This window comes from Mustela lutreola, chromosome 1 (genome assembly GCF_030435805.1).
Source record: "Mustela lutreola isolate mMusLut2 chromosome 1, mMusLut2.pri, whole genome shotgun sequence".
Taxonomy (NCBI): Eukaryota; Metazoa; Chordata; class Mammalia; order Carnivora; family Mustelidae; genus Mustela; species Mustela lutreola.
In genome coordinates, this window is record NC_081290.1 from 2,129,683 (window position 1) to 2,134,491 (window position 4,809).

The 4,809-nt window shown below is 51.3% G+C and overlaps 1 long non-coding RNA gene across 1 annotated transcript; it reads left to right on the forward strand.

Moving 5' to 3' along the window:
* The first annotated feature begins 109 nt into the window (after positions 1–109).
* Positions 110–4,608, forward strand: LOC131819635 (uncharacterized). Its single transcript, XR_009349272.1, has 2 exons — positions 110–917; positions 4,134–4,608. It is a non-coding gene; the product is annotated as an uncharacterized LOC131819635 (long non-coding RNA).
* Positions 4,609–4,809: the final 201 nt, after the last annotated feature.

The window sequence follows — 4,809 nt, forward strand, 5'->3', positions numbered from 1 at the left end:
CCCCTGCTACGAGCGGCGGCGCGGGACGGGGAAGCCACGGCCGACCAGCAGGGGGAGAGAGAGGAGAGGAAGTAGGGGTGGGTGCCGGGGAGAGGAGGGGAGGGAGAGCGCGGAGGCCGGGCAGGGGGACGGGGCGTTTCTCCGGACCCCGTGGAGAGCGCGCTCGTGTCCGGCCTCCGAGGGGCGGGGGGGACGCGCGTCCGCCCGGCTCCCCCCTCCCCGGACGCGGCCGAACCGACGTGGGCCCCGGCCTCGCCCCGCGCGCGGCCCCGATGGAAGTGGCGGAGCCGCACCTGCGCGGCCGCCCCGGTCCCCCCGGGCGCAGCCGCCGCGCTCGCCTGCCCCAGGACGAACACACGTGCGAGTCCGTCTTTCCCGAGAAACGCAAACGCGCGACACCGCAGCCCCCCGGCCGCTGACCTCCCGCAGCGGCTTCTCCGCGGGCTGGGGGTGACCCCGCGACAGCCGGGGGTCCCGGGCAAGCTCTCGGGTCGCGGATTCTGAGACCGTCACTCATTCTCCTACGTTTGGCTGCAAAATGGAGGTTTAACGACCCGCGAGCGGAGCGCTCTGCCCCGCGCTTCTCGCGCGCGAAGCACCCGTTGCGCACCGCACGCCGCGCGCGTTTTTTAAGCAACGTCCACCCCCAAGGCGGGGCTCGAACCCGCAGCTCCGAGGGCAGGCGCGGCCGTACCAACCCAGCCAGCCTCGTGCCCTTCACTCTCTTTAGAGTTTTCCCAGGGAAGCCCATTCTGCAGACGTGGAAACTGAGGAAAAACACACTCCCAGCTCAGGGAGTGCGGCTCCTGGCCCTCCCCACAGACTTAATAATGCGACTAGCATTTGAACTGACTTCCAGTGTGACGATTGTGTGAATGTTCTTCGCGGGAGCCTAGCCCGGCGCAGTAAAGCCCTCGGTGAGCCTCTGTTCCAGCGAGCTGTCCCCTCTGGGGGCGCAGAGCGGGGCTAATTGAAAGGAAGATAGACTCCCGCGTCCCCTTGGGCTTCCACATCCACGTTTTTCTCTGAAGGAGAATAAGGACGCGTCCCTTTGAGAGTTTAGTTTGGATGAGACTGGAAACCAGTGCTGAAATGACTGGCTCCCCGACTGGCCTTTAGCAGGGACTCAATCCCCTTTTATCTCAAATTTATCCCAAAGGCAGACTACATCCTCCCGACTCTGTCACTCCCCAGCCCCTTGCGGTTTGGATTTTGCCCCGAGCCACCCCCAGAACGGTTCTGCAGATAATAACGCGTACTTCAAGGGTGGTGGTGAGGATTCAGTGGGTTCATGTGTATGATCTTCGCTTGGCATAAAGAACATAATAGCTTTCGTGATTAATAATGAAGACCCAATTGCAAAATTCAAGAGGCCCTGGAAACTCTGTCCCTCTGATTTTTCTCTGTGACTCTTTGGTTCTTTCCTTCTCCTTTCTGCTTTGTTTCGGCTCTGGGAGCGGCCTTCTCTTCCCAGGCTGCCTCCAGTGCTCCTCACATCTGTATACTCAGTCCCAGAAGATGCCAAATTGAGAAGAAAAATCTTCTGCTTTGGTGGTCACCTCTGACCTTTAAATTTATATTGTCCTGGGTTTCTACCAGCAACCCCCACCCTTTCTGCAATGCCCAAATCTCTCCCTTCTCACCTGTGTCACCATCCCTGAGACTTCTCTTCCTTGAGTGCTCGTGTGTATCTGTGGCAGCCTTTGCAAGGCCACGTTCCATGTGGTTCTCCATGGGTGGGGCTGTGCTGTGAGTGCGGGGGTTGGCCGTGTGCTTTCAATGCCGACCTTCACTTCTTAGACTCACATACTCCCCCCACCCCTGCTTTTTTTAAAAAAAAAAAAAAAAAGACTTATTGATTTGAGAGAGAGAGAAAGAGTGCAGGTGAGCAGGTGGTAGGGGCAAGAGAGGAGAGAGAAAATCCTGAAGCAGACTCTCCATCGAGCCCAGGAGAGGGCTCAGGACTCAAACCCCCGACCCCGATCTGAGCTGAAAGCAAGAGGCAGACACTTAGCAAATTGAGTCACCCAGATGCCCCGTGCACTCTCCCTTTCTTGTGCTTCTATTTTCTTATTTGAGCTGTAAGTACAGAATGATGGTTCCTGTCTCTCAAGGTCCTTGTAGAGAGTCACTGGGCAGTCCGTGTCAGGAGACAGCCCCTACCACAGAGCAAACGCTTAACAGGAGTCAGCCGTGAGCTGAGATATTGCTTGTGCATTTTTGTGTAAAGCCGAGGAAAAGCCATACGCACCTTTACATTTCAGGGCCCAGCCAGCACCTTCAGAATAAACAAGGTCACTAGAAGATGATAAGCAGGTAGAATGATCCCTCGCACGGGCCTGCGGCTGTAAGGGCAAGTTTGGAAAGCAAAGTGTGGGTGACCGCCAGCGAGCTAAGGAACACTGATGGCCACAAAATGCTGGACCAAAGCAAGCCTCGTTGGCAGTTGGACTACACCTGAGAAGCTGGAGCAAGGGATGAGACAGAGGAAGCCAGCAGCAGCTCGTCCGGCTATGGCACATTTACGGGACCCATGCCAGACCCGCTGAGCAATCTGCTGGGAAACTGCGAGCAAACGGAGTTGGAATTAACTGATCTTTCATCAGAACATCTGGAGACGCCATCTTGTGACGCTTCAAGACAGTGTTTCTTTAACCAAAGTCCGCAGAAGCTTGGGTCTGGATGGACAAACTAGTCTCTGAAGGCTGGCATCTTCAGATGCCTTCCTGCCCCCCTCACGGGGTAGATCAGAGGACTCATAATTCCAGCCGAGCGACTGGCTTATTGGACATGCGGAGGATGTAGAACTAGCCAGAAAGGAGAACTTCAGAATTGAATAGAATGGTGGTACACGTGCCTGCGTCTGATTTCTTCTTGAGTCTTGTTAACAAGTTTGCCTTATATTTTAATAACAGGAATTTCCCATGTTATGCTAGAGAATAAGGATTACCACTCCTACCCATCAGTGAATCAGAGGATACTTATCAGTCTCTTTTCCTAAAAAGAAGGAGAATTAAAGAAAGACATTTTTGTAAAGCAAACACTAGATTGACCTTCAGTGGGTTCTGTTGAGTTGGGCTCTACTTTGACCACAACATCCTGTGTGTTTAATGTGTATTCTGTGTGTCTTTGTTAGTTCCTTTAAACACTATACACCTTCATGTCCCAAAACTCCATCAAACTATTGAGTACATCTGTAAGGCCACATTAGCGGCTGTGGGCAGAATATGTGAGGAGAATGTGTCTTGGGCTTGGAGGAGTTTACCTTCTAGTGGTTGAGCCAAAGAAACCCACACGGGACAAGGGGAGAAGGATCGGTTCGGTGTTCAACCGTGCATTGCAGATCAACTGTGCGTTGTAGATCAACCGTGCGTTGTAGACCGGGTCACAGTCTGCTGGGCCAGCCTCAGGAGGAGATCGGTGGGGAATGGGAGAGCCAGGGAAGGTTTCCTGGAATAGGCGGGGCTTTATTTAACCTTGAAAAATGGGTGACATTTTAGAGTCAAACATAAAGGACTTGCAATTTAGAGAGAAGGTGTGGGAGTGAGCGTGAGCTTGTCCTGTTACTGAGGCCGCGTCGCCTGGGACGAAGGCTGACCTGGCTGTACAGAGTCTGTATGCTGGAGAGCACAGGGGAAAGAGACCGGATGCGGGGCGGAATGAGTTTCTGCAGAGCCTGGATCAGGGAAAGGAGGCAACTGTAGAAAGCTTTTGAGAAGAGAAGGCTTTCTAATGGTCAAAATTCTCCAAAATGGTCTGGACAGTTTTACTAACTCATCAGTGTCCTGCCCCTGGAAGTAGATACACATAAGGTTGATGACAACTTAAAGATAGTTTAGGGCTGATTCAAATATCGGCAGGCTGACTGAAGATATTTAACGCCTTTTTAGTTGCAAAGTTATTTGGGGGCAATAAAATTCGTATCTATGCACAAAGTCTGTATCCGTATCAATGCATCGATGTATCTGTCTGTGTGTAACTGATTCGCAGAGGCTTAAACACTTAGGGGTTCGTTTTTCTTCCTGTTGCAGAAAGTCTGCCTAAGGAGCTGTTGGTATCTGCTCAGTGGCTTGACGAATGTCATTGCCAGTGTTTATGGGACTCACTTATTTTCCTCTTTCTTACTGCCATAGGGTCACCAGATGCCTCTTGCAACTTCAGCCATCAAGTGCTTTCTCAAGGGAGAAAGGAGAGAGAAGGGAAGCCCTGGCTCCATCTCTTCCTTTTCATCGGGAAAAGCAAAAGCTCTCTAAGCCCTGGCAGGTATCTCTTCTATCTCACTGGTCAAAATTTTGTCACACTGGTCACCTCTAGCTGCAAGGATGTCTGGGAAATCTCGCATCTTGTCTGGGCCCTGGCGCACCGCCGTTGCAAGAGGACTCTGAATTCAATTGTCAAGGAAGAAGGAACAGTGAAAATAGAAAGTAACTAACAGGGTCTTGTATAAGGACCCATCCAACATGAACGGTCTATGAGTCTTCAACCCATTTATGGGTTATTTTCTATTCTGCTTGTGAACTTGTTTAGCTTTTCTCCAGTCCCAAGCCAAGAGCATACATCTGTCAAGAGAATAAAAAGGATATTTACAGAAATCTTAAGAAAACAAAACACACATCTGTGTTGGGATGAGTACTGGGTGTTTTCTGTAATTAAGGAACCATTGAAAACTGCATCGAAAAATAAGAATGTACTCTACAGTGGCCAACTGAACATAATAATGACAATGAAAACCCCTTTCCTTATCTATTTCACAAGCTATCACCTTGTCACTTTCCTTTCTTTGATCTTTGAACTTCTTTAAAAAGTTCA